This window comes from Macaca mulatta, chromosome 14 (genome assembly GCF_049350105.2).
Source record: "Macaca mulatta isolate MMU2019108-1 chromosome 14, T2T-MMU8v2.0, whole genome shotgun sequence".
Lineage (NCBI taxonomy): Eukaryota > Metazoa > Chordata > Mammalia > Primates > Cercopithecidae > Macaca > Macaca mulatta.
The window spans coordinates 7228454-7243901 of record NC_133419.1 but is presented as its reverse complement, the minus strand read 5'-3'; the positions used below and the strand labels follow the sequence as shown (position 1 = coordinate 7243901).

Here is a 15448-nt window from a genome sequence, read left to right as displayed (position 1 = left end):
GCAAAAATATTCCTGGTTTCTCTTACTATTAACATCTTGTGGCCCGGTGCAGTGGCTCACGCTTTTATCCCAGCACTTTGGGAGGCCAAGGCGGCGGCAGATCACCTGAGGTCAGGAGTTCGAGACCAGGCTGGCCAATATGGCAAAACCCCGTCTGTACTAAAAATACAAAAATTAGCCAGACGCAGTCGTGTGCGCCTGTAATCCCAGCTACTCAGGAGGCTGAGGCATGAGAATTCGCTGGAACCCGGGAGGTGGAGTTTGCAGTGAGCTGAGATGGCAGCATTGCACTCCAGCTTGGGTGACAAGAGCGATACTATGTTTCCAAAAACAAAAGCAAAAATCTTGCATTGGTGTTGTACATTTGTTACAATTGATGAACCAATAATGATACATTATGATAGGCTGGGTGTGGGTGCCTGTAGTCTCAGCTACTACAGGTGGGCTCACTTGAGCTCAGGAATTGGAGTCTAGCCTGGGCAACATAGTGAGACCCCATCTCAAAAGAAACAGATACATTATTATTTAATAACCTCATGTTTATATTAGGTTTCACTGTTTGTGTTGTACAGTTCTGAGTTTTGACAAATGTATCCACCATTACAGTATCATACAGAATAGTTTCACTGCCTTAAAAATTTGTGCACCACTTATTCATCCCCTTTCCTCTCCCCCATACACCAGCAACTACAGATCTTTTTGCTGTCTGTAGTTTTGCCTTTTCTAAAATGTTGTATAGTTGAAATCATACAGCCTTTTCAGACTGGTTAGCAATATGCATTTATGGTTCCTCCATATCTCTTTGTGGCTACGTATCTCATTTCTTTGTATTGTTGAATAATATTGCATTGTATGGATGTTTCATAGTTCATTTATTCATTTACCTATTGAAGGACATCTTGGTTGCTTCCAGGTTTTGGCAATTATGTATAAAGCCGCTCTGAATATTTGTGTGTAGGTTTTTGTGTGAACATAAGTTTTCAATTCATTGAGTCAGCACATTTTATGGTAAGAGTGTGTTTAGTTTTGTAAGAAACTGCCAAGCTGTTTTCCAAAGTAGCTGTACTATTTTATATTCTTACCAGCAGTGAATGAGAGTTCTTGTTGCTTTACCTCCTTGCTAGCATTTGGTGGTGTATTTTCAATTTTGACCATTCTAATAAGTGTGGTAGTGGTATCTCATAGTTTTAACTTGCAACTCCCTAATGATGTACGATGTTCAGCATCTTTTCTTTTTTCTTTTTTTGAAATAGAGATGGTTTCTCACTATGTTACCTGGGCTGGTCTTGAACTCAAGTGATCCTTCCACCTTGTACGCCCAAAGTGTTGGTATTATAGGCGTGAACCACCGCCCCCAGCCTGAGCATCTTTTCATATGCTTATTTGTCATCTGTGTATCTTGTCTGTTTAGATCTTTTGCCTACTGTTTTATTGTGCTGGTTTTTTTATTGTGATGTTTTAAAAGTTGTTTATAAATTTTGAATACTAGGTCTTTATATAAAATATGTGTTTTGCACATTTCTCCCAGTGGCTTGTCTTTTCATTCCTTTGACAGTGTCTTTCACAGAGCAGTTTTCAGTTTCATTGAAATAGTTTATTAATTTTTTCATGGATCATGCTTTTGGTGTTGTATCTAAAAACGCATTACCAAACCCAAGGCCACTTAGGCTTTCTTCTGTTATCTTTTAGAAGTTTTATAGTTGTGTGATTTTCATTTAGGCCTATGATCTTTTTTGAGTTAATTTTTCTGAAAGGCATAAGGGTAGTGTTTAGATTTATTTAGTTATTTTGCTTGTGGATGTTCAGTTGTTCCAGCACCATTTGTTGAGAAGACTGCCTTTCTACATCCAAGTTACCTGTGGTCCTACTAATTATCTGTAGTTACATGGGTGATACTGTCTTTTAAAATGTCCTCCTTTCTGGGTTGTATGTTTTCTCGTTGTATAGATTAATTTGTTTTCCTAAGCTACATTCTTTGTAAACTGGAAGTTGGATCTAGAAGATTAGATTCATCTTAAACATTTTGGCAAGAATGTTTTCCAGATGATTGAGCACTTCAAATTATATCAGGTCAGGAGATACACAATGATGTTCGATTGTCCCAGTGGTAGTGATGGTAAAAATTGATTAAGATGGTAACCTGAAGATTTTCCCATTGTAATGGTACATTTTGCCATTTGCAGTTAGTAAGTAATCTGTGGGGTGATTATTTGGCCATGAACACAGAAATACTTGAATCAATTTTTGTCAGGCATTTGCTAGGTACTGGGAAGACAGTGGTGAAAAAGAGATTTCTACTGTCACAGACCTTACCTTTTTCCCTCCAGAGTTTGAAGACAGTAGTGGGAATGGATCTGTTTTTGGAGCAGGGAACATTTGCAGTTTAGGATATGTTCATATCAGAAAAATAGAATCCATGAAAAAGTATATGCTAGTGAATACAGAGTTGTAGTATGGGATGATGAAAAAATTGTGGAGATGGATAGTGGTATTAATCGCATAACAATATGAACATATTTAATGCTGCTGAACTATGTACTTAAATATGGCTAAAATGGTAAACTTTGTGTGTATATTACCACACGCATGAAAATATATGCCACTGTGATAGCATACCACTGAATTTAGCCCTGCCTCACTGCCTCTTCCCTGATAATTTTCATCAGGCTTCCTGTTGGTCTATTAGGACTAATTGGGAGAAAAACTCTTCCTGAAATAAAATTCTATAGTTCAGTTCTGTTAGAAACAGGCAGTGTTGTTGTAGTTCAGCAATTGCCATCAGTAAAGTTTGTCTTTGTAGCCTTGAGGGATCATTATTGATGTCTCTGGGTGTGCTGTTGCCATTTGTTGCAGTTCACCAGATGCTGGCCTGCCTTTGCCAGTTTAGGAAGAGGTTATAGCTTGAACCATTGTCTGAAATGCTGCTTTGACCTAGTAAATCCTAGGTTCAGGATGAGAGCAGTAATCTTAATGCCAGCAGGAAAGTGATTTTTTGACCAGTTTGTTAGGGAGGAAGCCCTTCATTTAAGAAATAGATCTTCTGGGCCGGGCATGGTGGCTCACACCTATAATCCCAGCACTTTGGGAGGCCGAGGTGGGTGGATCATCTGAGGTCAGGAGTTTGAGACCAGCCCAGCCAACACAGTGAAACTCCGTCTCTACTAAAAATACAAAATAAGCTGGGTGTAGTGGTGCACACCTATAATCTCAGTTACTCGAGAGGCTGAGGCAGGAGAATCACTTGAACCTGGGAGGCAGAGGTTGCAGTTAGCTGAGATAGTGCCATTCCATGCCAGCCTGGGCAAAAAGAGTGAAACTCCATCTCAAAAAAACAAAACAAAAAAAAATGAGATAGACCTTCTGATTAATAGCAAGAGCTAGCGGGGCACTGAGGCGTGTGCCTGTAGACCCAGCTACTTGGGAAGCTGAAGCAGGAGAATTGCTTGAACCCAGGAGTTCAAGTCCAATGTGGGAAACAGCCAGAGCCTGTCTCTAAAAATAAGTAAATAATTAATGAACAAAAAGATAGCAAATTAGATGGAAGGAAAGAACACCTTTATTTGTGGCTGATGGAGCTTGGACTTCTCTTTCCTTTCCTTTTTGCCTGAATTAACTGTGGACAAGGTGGTGGTAGTAAAGACTAGTGGCGAGGCACAGTAGCTCACACCTGTATTCCCCACACTTTGGAAGGCCAAGTTGGGAGGATCGCTTGAGGCCAGGAGTTTGAGACTAGCTTGAGCAACACAGTGTGATCCTGTCTCTATTTAAAAAAATTTTTATTGAAACCAAAAACAAAAGAAAAACAAGACTTTAGTGATGGCTGTGATGACAGCATGATCATAGTAAACTGTGACTTTTTCAATCTATAGAAATTGTATCCACCTGAAACCTTTTAATTGTCTTCACTTTGGAGAATATCCAGTGTATCACAAATGTTTAGTTTTCAGTCTACAGATCATAGGTTGTGTGCAAGCTTTTGCTTAGACAGTAGATTAGGAAAATTAGTATGTTATAGTACAGTGTTTTTCACAGTTCTTAACTGACCTGTAGCAGGAAATACATTTTATATTACTACTTATTACTATTATGTGCATAGATATATGTAACTGCAACAAATGTTTCAGGAAATGGTATTTACTCATAGTGTGTTTTCTGATTTACTCAAATTTCATTAAAAAAATACACACTATTGTGACCTAAATTGATTTTTGGACTCATGCTTTAAGATGGTCTGGAACAGGCCGGGCGCAGTGGCTCATGCCTATAATCCCAGCACTTTGGGAGGCCGAGGCGGGCAGATCACAAGGTCAGGAGATCGAGACCATCCTGGCTAACACGGTGAAACCCCGTCTCTGCTAAAAATACAAAAAATTAGCCGGGCGTGGTGGTGAGCGCCAGTAGTCCCAGCTACTCGGGAGGCTGAGGCAGGAGAATGGCGTGAACCCGGGAGGCGGAGCTTGCAGTGAGCCGAGATCATGCCACTGCACTCCACCCTGGGCGACAGAGCAAGACTCTGTCTCAAAAAAAAAAAAAAAAAGAAGATTGTCTGGAACAGTGGTTCTCAACATGTGGTCTGGGGATATACTCAAGGATTCTTTTATTAGGGGTTTGTGAAGTCAAAACTATTTTCATAATAGTACTATTAATTGCTTTTTTTGCTCTCATTCTCTAATAAGTGTAGACTTTCCAGAAGTAAAGTAGAGCTTTCTAGAACTATATCATGTGTGATGATAATGCTCTCAGGACTAATGGAATGTATATTTGTATATTCTTTTTTTTTTTTTTTTTTGAGACGGAGTCTCGCTCTGTCACCCAGGCTGGAGTGCGGTGGCCAGATCTCAGCTCACTGCAAGCTCCGCCTCCCAGGTTCACGCCATTCTCCTGCCTCAGCCTCCCGAGTAGCTGGGACTATAGGCGCCCGCCACCTCGCCTGGCTAGTTTTTTGTATTTTTTAGTAGAGACGGGGTTTCACCGTGTTAGCCAGGATGGTCTCGATCTCCTGACCTCGTGATCCGCCCGTCTCGGCCTCCCAAAGTGCTGGGATTACAGGTGTGAGCCACCGCGCCCGGCCTATTTGTATATTCTTTATTTTCTAGAATTTCCTAAGGTAGTAGGTTTAATATATAAATAGGTGCTTTTTCAGAGATTCAGTTTTCAGTATTTGTATTATGCTCTTAGTAGCTGTCTTGGTTTTATCTGCCTAATCTGTACCTTACTGTAGTACAGTGAATTGTTCTGGACTACAGTTCTGATTCTTTACTACCATTCTGATTCTTTACTTTGCCTCTCAGGAATTGCTTTCCACTACTGAATAGGCTCCCTAAGAAATATAATGATGGATATTAAATCATTTTGGTTTATTTGGTAAATCTTCTGTTTCTTTTGGCTTTATGAAATTTATGACATAATTTTCACCAGTTTCTCTTTTTATATCCCAGTAATACAAGAAAATCATAGTAATAGGTGCCAAATAATTCAGGTAAAGTTTATTTAATTCTTATTACCTATAAACATATAATGCTCACTTCTCCTGAAGCACTTCCTGAGATTTACAGCAACACAGGAAAGTAGATGTGATTTTTATTTCATTTTATTTATATATGTATTTTTTGAGACAGAGTCTCTTTCTGTCACCCAGGGTGGAGTGCAGTGGCATGACCTCAGCTCACTGCAACCTTCATCTCCTGGGTTCAAGTGATTCTCCTGCCTCAGCCTCCCGAGTAGCTGGCATTATAGGCATGGGCCACCACACCCAGCTAACTTTTGTATTTTTAGTAGAGATGGGGTTTCACCATGTTAGCCAGACAGGTCTCAAACTCCTGACCTCAAGTGATCCGCCCACCTCGGCCTCCCAAAGTGCTGGGATTACAGGCATGAGCCACCGCACCTGGCCCGTGATTTTTATTTTTATTTTTTTTTCCAAGACAGGGTGTTGCTCTTTTGCCCAGGCTGGAGTGCAGTGGTGTGATCATTGTTCACTGGAACCTAAAATTCCTGGGCTCGAACAGTCTTTCCACATCAGCTTCCCAAGTAGCTGGGACTGTAGGCATGTGCCACCTTGCCCAGCTAATTAAAAAATTTTTTAGAGATGGGATCTGGCTTTGTGCCCAAGCAGGTCAAATTCCTGGCCTCAAGTGATCCTCCTGCCCCAGCCTCCCAAAGTGTTGGGATTATAGGCTGGAGTCACCAAGCATGGCCATAAATTTTTTTTTTTTAAGTTAGGAATTGAACTATATCCTACTTTTGTTAGTTACTTCTCTTCTCCTTTAGTTTGTTTTCAGCCTTCTGCCCTAGTCAGACTGATACCCAGAAGTTTGCTCTTGTATTAACTTCATTGCTACTGTGTCTTCTAGCGCTACACTTTCGTATTCATGTTTGACCTTTCCTTCAAACTCTCTTGAAGGATCAGCGGCTGTATAACCAACTCTACCACTTAGGGCAGGGGCTTCTCAAATAACATCTTGCAGAGATGGCCACTTCATATTAAATTGCTGGCAGGATACAGTTGAATTTCATAAAATTTCATCCCTAGGATTAGACATTTGATATGAGGAGATTTAGAGATGGAATCATAAAAGAGTAAATCCCAAAAGGTGTGGACTTGGAAAATTCTATGACTTGGAATGATAAAGGACATTTAATGCCATTGGAGAAGAGGCAAATATGACTTGTCTCTAGCCACCTAGGCCATTCTTTTTGGGACATACAGTTGATTTCCAGTCCAATGTAGAATCATGTTCAAAAATCACAATTGCTGGACCGGGCGCGGTGGCTCATGCCTGTAATTCCAACACTTTGGGAGGCTGAGGCTGGGCGGATCATGAGGTCAAGAGATTGAGATAATCCTGGCCAACATGGTGAAACCCCATCTCTACTAAAAATACAAAAATTAGCTGGGCGTGGTGGCGTGTGCCTGTAATCCCAGCTACTCGGGAGGCTGAAGCAGAAGAATCGCTTGAACCTGACATTCAGAGGTTGCAGTGAGCCAAGATCACACCTCTGTACTCCAGCCTGGTGACAGAGCGACACTCCATTTAAAAAAAAAAAAAAATCACAGTTGCTGATATTTTTTGAACATGTGCTAGATACTTTACATCTTTTATTTAATCCTCATACAACCCTGTGCAATGGCTTCTGTTATTACTAGTTAAGTAGGTCAGACACAGTGAGAAGCTGAACCAGGTTTTGAACTCTAGAAACCTGGTCTGGACCCTGCCACTACTCTATACAGCCTTTGTTTTTATATGTAAGGCCACGTTTGCAAAGTATTTGTATCTATGTTTTCATTTAAACATCACAGTCATCCCGTGCATTAGGTGACATTCTTGACATTTTCACACTAGAAAATGGAAGCTTGGGGAATTTGACGTTCAAAGTGACAGTGCGTAGACCCAGACCTACTTCTGACTCTAATCCATTTTTTCTTCTGATTATGTAGTTTTGCTAAACATAATAAATATAGGTTCATACCTGAAAGTGAATTTTTGATTTCAAATACAAGAATTTTAGCTTGATTGAAGATGATTTCGTAGTGATTTAGTGTTGATTTTGCTATTGGACTTTTTTTGTTGTTGTTGTGTTTTGTAGAGCTGGGACATTGCTCTTTCACCCAGGCTTGGTCTTGAACTCCAATTTCAAGTGATCCTCTACCATGGCCTCCTAAAGCACGAGGATTACAGGCATGAGCCATCACACTTGACTGTTATTGGACTTTTTTTTTTGGAAACGGAATCTTGCTCTGTCGCCCAGGCTGGAGTGCAGTGGCACGATCTCAGCTCACTTCAACCTCCACCTCCCAGGATCAAGCGATTCTCCTGCCTCAGCCTCCCAAGTAGCTGGGACTGGTTATTTTTTGTATTTTTGGTAAAGGTGGAGTTTCACCATGTTGGCCAGGCTGGTCTTGAACTCCTGATCTCAAGTGATCTACCCGCCTCGGCCTCCCAAGTGCTGGGATTACAGGTGTGAGCCACTGCGCCCGGCCTGCTATTGTACTTTTTAATGATGTGGGTCAGTTTACCACTCTTACAGTAACTTTCTTAGGTAATTTCAGCAATGAAGACATAGTTTTCTCTGCTTTAACTTTAGTTGGTGCAGATGGGGTGACTGAACACATAGAAGGAAAGAGGTCTTGCCAGGACTATAATGTAATGGTGGTAGTAGGAAGGATAGGAGTATATGTGTTGGAAGGGAGTTATTTAGAATACCAACTTTTTTTTTTTTTTGATACTGAGTTTTGCTCTTGTTGCCCAGGCTGGAGTGCAGTGGCGCAATCTTGGCTCACCACAACCTCCACCTCCCGGGTTTGAGCGATTCTCCTGCCTCAGCCTTCCTGAGTAGCTGGGATTACAGGCATGCACCGCCACACCCAGCTAATTTTGTATTTTCAGTAGAAACGGGGTTTCTCCTTGTTGGTCAGGCTGGTCTCGAACTCTTGACCTCAGATAATCCACCCGCCTCAGCCTCCCAAAGTACTGGGATTACAGGCGTGAGCCACCGTGCCCAGCTTAGAATTCCAACTCTTGGCCGGGCGCGGTGGCTCACACCTGTAATCCCAGCACTTTGGGAGGCCGAAGCAGGTGGATCACGAGGTCAGGAAATCAAGACCATCCTGGCTAATAAGGTGAAACTTCGTCTCTACTAAAAATACAAAAAAAATTAGCCAGGTGTGGTGGTGGGCACCTGTAGTCCCAGCTACTTGGGAGACTGAGGCAGGAGAATGGCGTGAACGCAGGAGGCGGAGCTTACAGTGAGCGGAGATCAAGCTACTGCACTCCAACCTGGGTGACAGAGCGAGACACTGTCTCAGAAAAAAAAAAAAAAGAATACAAACTCTTGATCTTATGCCAGTTCCTTCTAAAGCGTCTACTCCTAGATGTGAAATTTCATAAATCTTAACTTTGACAGTTTGAAATAGAGTTAATTTGTTGATTAAGAGACTGACCTTTGTCTATGAATCAAAACATTAATCACAGCTCCAGGGAGAAGGATCATGTAGGAAAGCTTCCTAATGAGAGGAATGTAGCAAAGCTGGAAATAGGTGCATTTATAGACTATCTTCTAGTTTCAAGTGACTGCTTGCTATCTCTCTTAATTCACTTAAAGACTTAGGAGAAGCAGCATGTGTGACAAATTTCATGGTTTTTATCATTTACCAAGCAAAGATCTAGAGTTAGTGTTTTTCAAGACTAACTATCCTTTCAGGTGTATAGTACCTTTCTTGACTGGCAAAAAGAAAGGTCACTGTTACTTCCCCTTTAGATTTACGGTAAACTTTTAGGGTGTTTTCTTTTTCCATAAATTCTTATTTGTATAATAAATACTTTCATTAATCCTTATCTTCTGGGAACTAAATTGGCATGACCAGTATCATGTATCATACTGATGACTTAGAGTTGCATCAATTATGAAAGGTGGTGAAAAAAACTAGGCATTATCTTTGTTTCCCTTTTCTTTGTGTTTGCTGATATAGAAACAAATCAGGCAGTAAACAGAAGTATTCAGGGAGTATTTGTATTTCAGTAGGTTCAAAAATAAAAAAAAAAAGAAAAGTTTAAAAATTGGTTGACTTTCAGGAGAAACAATATTTCTTTCTTTTTTTTTTTTTTTTTTTGAGACAGTCTCGCTCTATCGCCTAGGCTGGAGTGCAGTGGTGTGGTCTCCGCTCATTGTAATATCTACCTCCTGGGTTCAAGTGATTCTCATGCCTCAGCCTCCCAAGTAACTGGGACTATAGGCACATGCCACCATGCCTGTCTAATTTTCATATTTTTAGCAGAGACAGGATTTTGTCAGGTTGGCCAGGCTGATCTCGAACTCCTGACCTCAGGTGATCCACTTGCCTTGGCCTCCTAAAGTGCTGAGATTACAGGAGTGAGCCACTGCACCTGGCTGAGAAACTGAATATTTTTTTTTTTTTTTTTTTTTTTTTTTTGAGACGGAGTCTCGCTCTGTCGCCCAGGCTGGAGTGCAGTGGCCGGATCTCAGCTCACTGCAAGCTCCGCCTCCCGGGTTCACGCCATTCTCCTGCCTCAGCCTCCCGGGTAGCTGGGACTACAGGCGCCCACAACCGCGCCCAGCTAATTTTTTGTATTTTTAGTAGAGACGGGGTTTCACCGTGGTCTCGATCTCCTGACCTTGTGATCCGCCCGCCTCGGCCTCCCAAAGTGCTGGGATTACAGGCATGAGCCACCGCGCCCGGCCAAAACTGAATATTTCTGAGTTATATTATTGTTTCCAATAGTAGTATTTGTGTATGAGGGTGGAGTCGGGGTGCTTTAAAGATTACTTCTTGCCCAGCGTGGTGGCATAGGCCTGTAGTCCCAGTAACTTGAGAGGCTGAGGCAGGAGGATCTCTTGAAGCAAGGAGTTCTGGGCTGTAATGCAGTATACTGATCGGGTATCTGTACTGAGTTTCGCATCAATATGGTGAATTCCCAGCAACTAGGGACCAAGAGGGTGTATACTGGTTCAGGTTGGAAGCTGAGCAGGTCAAAACTCCTGTGCTGTGCTGGGCTGGGTGTGGTGGGTCATGTCTGTAACCCCAGCAATTTGGAAGGCCAAGGCAGGCGAATCACTTGAGGTCAGGAGATCGAGACCAGTCTGGCCAATGTGGCGAGACCATGTCTCTACTAAAAATACAAAAATTAGATGGGCATGGTAGCGCGCATCTGTAATCCCAGCTACTGAGGAGTCTTGAGTCAGGAGAATTTCTTGAACCTGGGAGGCGAAGGTTGCAGTGAGCCGAGATCACGCCACTGTGCTCCAGCCTGGGTGACAAAGCGAGACTCCATCTCAAAACAAAAAACAAACTCCTGTCCTGATCAGTAGTGTGATTACACCTGTGAATAGCCACTGCACTCCAGCCTGAGCAACAGGGTTTAAGAGACCCTGTCTCTTAAAGTAATTTTTTAGATTATTTATAAGTGATTAGGCCTTCTAAAATCCCCTTCTTTTCTGCTCTAGGAGGCAAATAATTAGAAAAAGCAAATATTTTATTTTCCCTTTGAGTTATGATTTCATTTAGCTCTTAGGCTAATTTTAAAATGTCAGATACTAAGTGCTAATTTTTAAAATTGTTTGGGGGCTATAAAAAGGAAGTGAATATTTGAAATAGTGGGACAGAGGGAGAGTGAGGAATTACACATTTTTACTTCATAGTTACTTAAAAAATACAACCTTGGCTGGGCGCGGTAGTTCATGCCTATAATCCCAGCACTTTGGGAGGCTGAGGCAGGTGGATCACCTGAGGTCAGGAGTTCAAGACCAGCCTGGCCAATATGGTGAAACCTTGTCTCTACTAAAAAAACAAAAATTAGCTGGGCATGGTGGCATATGCCTGTAATCCCAGCTACTCGGGAGGCTGAGGCAGGATAATCACTTGAACCCGGGCGGCAGAGGTTGCAGTGAGCCGAGATCGCGCCACTGCACTTCAGCCTGGGCGACAAAGTGAGACTCCGTCCCAAAAAAAAAACAACCACCATGTGTTGGCTTGGACACTGACAAATGCTATTACTTGCCTGCTTTCAGTTTCTTTGGTGATTAGACTGTTTTGGAGGATAAACTGACTGAACGCTTGCTTGTTGGTAGAAAGTTTAATATTGGCCAGGCGTGGTGGTTCACGCCTGTAATGCCAGCACTTTGGGTGGCTGAGGCCAGCAGATCACTTGAGGTCAGAAGTTTGATGAAACCAGCCTGGCTAACATGGTGAAACCTCGTCTCTACTAAAAATACAACAAATTAGCCAGGCATGGTGGTACACGCCTGTAATCCCAGCTACTCAGGAGGCTGATTCGGGAGAATCACTTGAAGCCGGGAGATGGAGGTTGCAGTGAGCTGCGATCACTCCATTGCACTCCCGCCCGGGCAACAGAGTAAGACTCTGCCTCAAAAAACAAAAGTTTAATATTGTGAGTTACTACTTTTGCTAGCACCCAAGGAAAAAAATATATACATATTGTAGTAAAAACCTTTGGAAAAACCAAGAATGTGCCTTAGGTATAACATCTAAACTCAGATTGCTTCTCTTCAAGATGATGTTGAGATGCCCTATACTCATCTTGAATTGATAGCCACATTTTGTTGTTGTTGTTGCAGAATTGTGATGATATCATAGTTAAATGTGCAGCGAGCACACTGAACAGTTGATTATACCTGATGGTACATAAAAAAGCAGGCAACAGTGATGGGAGAGATCTAGCACTTTTAACTCATTTCTTAACCAATTAGTTTTGTGGAGGGCATGTTTGTGGTCAGGGTAAGTGTATCCTGACTCTTTTAGGGAATTTTAGGATCATCCTATATATAAGTAGCTATTTGACACTAGTTCTTGGGGGAACTTTTTAGGGAATGGTTTACTTTTGTATATTCATCTTCTCTTGAGCAACTATCTTTTTTCACAACTATCTTTTTTTTTTTTTTTTCATTAAAGGTCCTCTGACTAAATATATTTTTTTAATCAAGAGTTTTAGGTGTGCATAAGCTTCCTGCTAAATTCTGTAGACGATGCCTTCTATTTATGGGTTACACTATCTGGTTGTTGGAATTACTGTGATCTAACATTTTTCATGTATGGAAACTGTTCTATGTACTGTTGATCTCTGTAGAATTTGATCTTTTTCCAGAATATATTTGAAGGCTGACCTTTCAATAAAAGAAATGCAAGCTTTTCGGCCATGTTAATTTATCACACTATATGTTACAAAGAATATAATATATTCTTTGTAATATACTATATATTAAAGAATATATAATATAAAAGAATATATTATATTCTTTGTAATATATATGGCAGTTATGTTAAAAGTAAACATGTGTTTTTCCTTATTCTCTGTGCTCAGGCCATTTATCATTTAGGGTCAAAAAGTTTTACATAGATCAAAAGATAGGCCGGGCACGGTGGCTCATGCCTGTAATCTCAGCACTTTGGGAGGCCAAGGCGGGTGGATCACGAGGTCAGGAGATCAAGACCATCCTGGCTAACATGGAGAAACCCCATCTCTACTAAAAATACAAAAAATTAGCCAGGCGTGGTGGCGGGCGCCTGTGGTCCCAGCTATTCGGCGGACTGAGGCAGGAGAATTGCACAAACCCGGGAGGCAGAGCTTGCAGTGAGCCAAGATTGTGCGACACACTCCAGCCTGGGCAACAGAGCGAGACTCCGTCTCACAAAAAGAAAAAGGAAAAAGATAAAAACTTGGGCCCAAGGCTTAGTCATTGTAAGGCAGTGATTCCAACTTCCTTAGGGTATTTTAATTAAAATCCCTCATGGGATATAATGAAATTATCAAACTTTGTGTAACCTTTTATTTTAGAAAAATATTTTATATATATCTTATTAATAAGGAGATACTGATAAATCTAGTAGGTGAAGAGAAATCCCCCAAAATTTGAAGAGATCACTGCTATACACAGTCTGAATCTATAGTCTTTGGAACTTGGTAGATGTCCAGTGAAGTTATGCTGAATGAATCAGCATTTTTCTTATGTGGCTTCTTACATGGAGCTTCCCCCAAGCCCTCTGTGTTAGTTGTTCTTCCTCCTGGGCTTCAATAACATTTGTATCTACCTGTCTTAATACATAGCGCATTAAATTGTAATACTCTAATTTATTTATATATTTGTTGCCCCCTACTGGCCAGCAATCTTCTTGAGTGCTAGGACTGCATTTTAATTTTTGTATACAGAGTGTCTGGCTATTTTTCTATATTCAGCCTGGTCTTGTATGAATTATAATATACACATACACAGAGACACACATAGGGTTGGGGGATAGACAGCAATGTCCATCTATCCACATATGGCCCACTGTGTGACCTGGCAGCAGTGTTGGGTTTTCAAAAGATTGCAAACAAGAAAGTTAGAGCAACAACATTTTGAAGTTCAGCTGATTTTTTGGATATGTATGCATTCATATGTTGTGGGGGAGCAGAGTGAAAGCCTCAGGTTGCTTCTTCCTTTTAAATGTATTTATTTGTTTAAGTACATATTAAGGCTATGAAGTGGGGATTTGGTATATGTTGCAAAGATTCAGATTTAATCCATGTAGTGTCTTTTTTTTTTTTTTTTTGAGTTGGAGTCTCACTCTGTCACACAGGCTGGAGCGTAGTGGTGTGATGTCAGCTCACTGCAACCCGTGCTACAGGGGTTCAAGCGATTTTCTTGCCTCAGCCTCCTGAGTAGCTGGGATTACAGGCGCCTGCCACTGCGCCTGGCTAATTTTTGTATTTTTAGTAGAGATGGGGTTTCAGCGTCTTGGCCAGGCTGGCCTTGAACTCCTGACCTCATAATCCACCTGCCTTGGCCTCCCAAAGTGCTGGGATTACAGACGTGAGCCACTGCTCCTGGCCTAATCCATGTAGCTTTATATAACTTTACAAAACAATGCCCTAAGTTTTTTTTTTAAATGGTATCACAATGTGAGACATGAAAATCTAGTAGTGACAAGATTGGTTTCTTTCTTTCTTTCTTTTTGAGACAGAGTTTCACTCTTGTTTCCCAGACTGGAATGCAATGGTGCCATCTCGGCTCACTGCAACCTCTGCCTCCTAGGTTCAAGCGATTCCTGTGCCTCAGCCTCTTGAGTAGCTGGGATTACAGGCCTGAGCCACCATGCCTGGCTAATTTTTGTTTTTTTAGTAGAGAAGGGTTTTCACCATGTTGGCCAGGCTGGTCTTGAATTCCTGACCTTAGGTGATCCTCCTGCCTCAGCCTCCAAAACTGCTGGGATTATAGGCATGAGCCACCATGCTCAGCCTATCACTTGGTTTCTTCTTTCTTTCTCTCTCTTCTTTTCTCTTTTCTTTTCTTTGTCTCTCTTTCTCTCTTTTTCTCTCACTCTTTTTTTTTTTTTTTTTTTTTTTTGAGACAGAGTCTCACTCTGTCACCCAGCCTGGAGTGCAGTGACGAGATCTTGGCTCACTGCAACCTCTGCCTCCCGGGTTTAAGCGATTCTCCTGCCTCAGCCTCCTGAGTAGCTGGGATTACAGGCACGCACCACCATGGCAGGCTAATTTTTGTATTTTTAGTAGAGATGGGGTTTCACCATGTTGGTCAGGCTGTTTTCGAACTCCTCTCAAACCCCCACCTCATGATCCTCCTGCATCGGCCTCCCAAAGTGCTGTAATTACAGGCATGAGTCACAGCGCCGCCCAGCCTCTTTCTCTCTCTTTCTTTCTTTTCTTTTTTTTTTTTTTTTGGCGGTGGGGGTTCTCACTCCTGTTGCCTAGGATTAAGTGCAGTGGCATTATCATGGCTCACTGCGACCTTGTCTTCCCAGGCTCAGGTGATACCCCACCTCAGCCCCCTGAGAGCTAGGACTACAGGCACCTGCCACCATGCCTAGCTGATTGTTTGCATTTTTAGTAGAGATGGGGTTTCAGCATGTTGCGCATGCTGCCTTTGATTCCTTGGGCTCAAGTGAACCGCCCATTTTGGCCTCCTAAAGTGTTGG

General features: G+C 41.8%; 1 protein-coding gene and 2 long non-coding RNA genes across 14 annotated transcripts in view; 2 read left to right on the top strand and 1 right to left on the bottom strand.

The window, feature by feature from the left end:
- The window catches only part of KDM2A (lysine demethylase 2A), a 157212-nt gene that overhangs the window by 43510 nt on the left and 98254 nt on the right, over window positions 1-15448 (top strand).
- Window positions 1-15448, bottom strand: part of LOC144334101 (uncharacterized) — a 55132-nt gene that overhangs the window by 22932 nt on the left and 16752 nt on the right. The gene's annotated exons all lie outside the window — the stretch shown is intronic.
- Window positions 263-3803, top strand: LOC144334102 (uncharacterized). Its single transcript, XR_013403526.1, has 2 exons — window positions 263-1624; window positions 3113-3803. It is a non-coding gene; the product is annotated as an uncharacterized LOC144334102 (long non-coding RNA).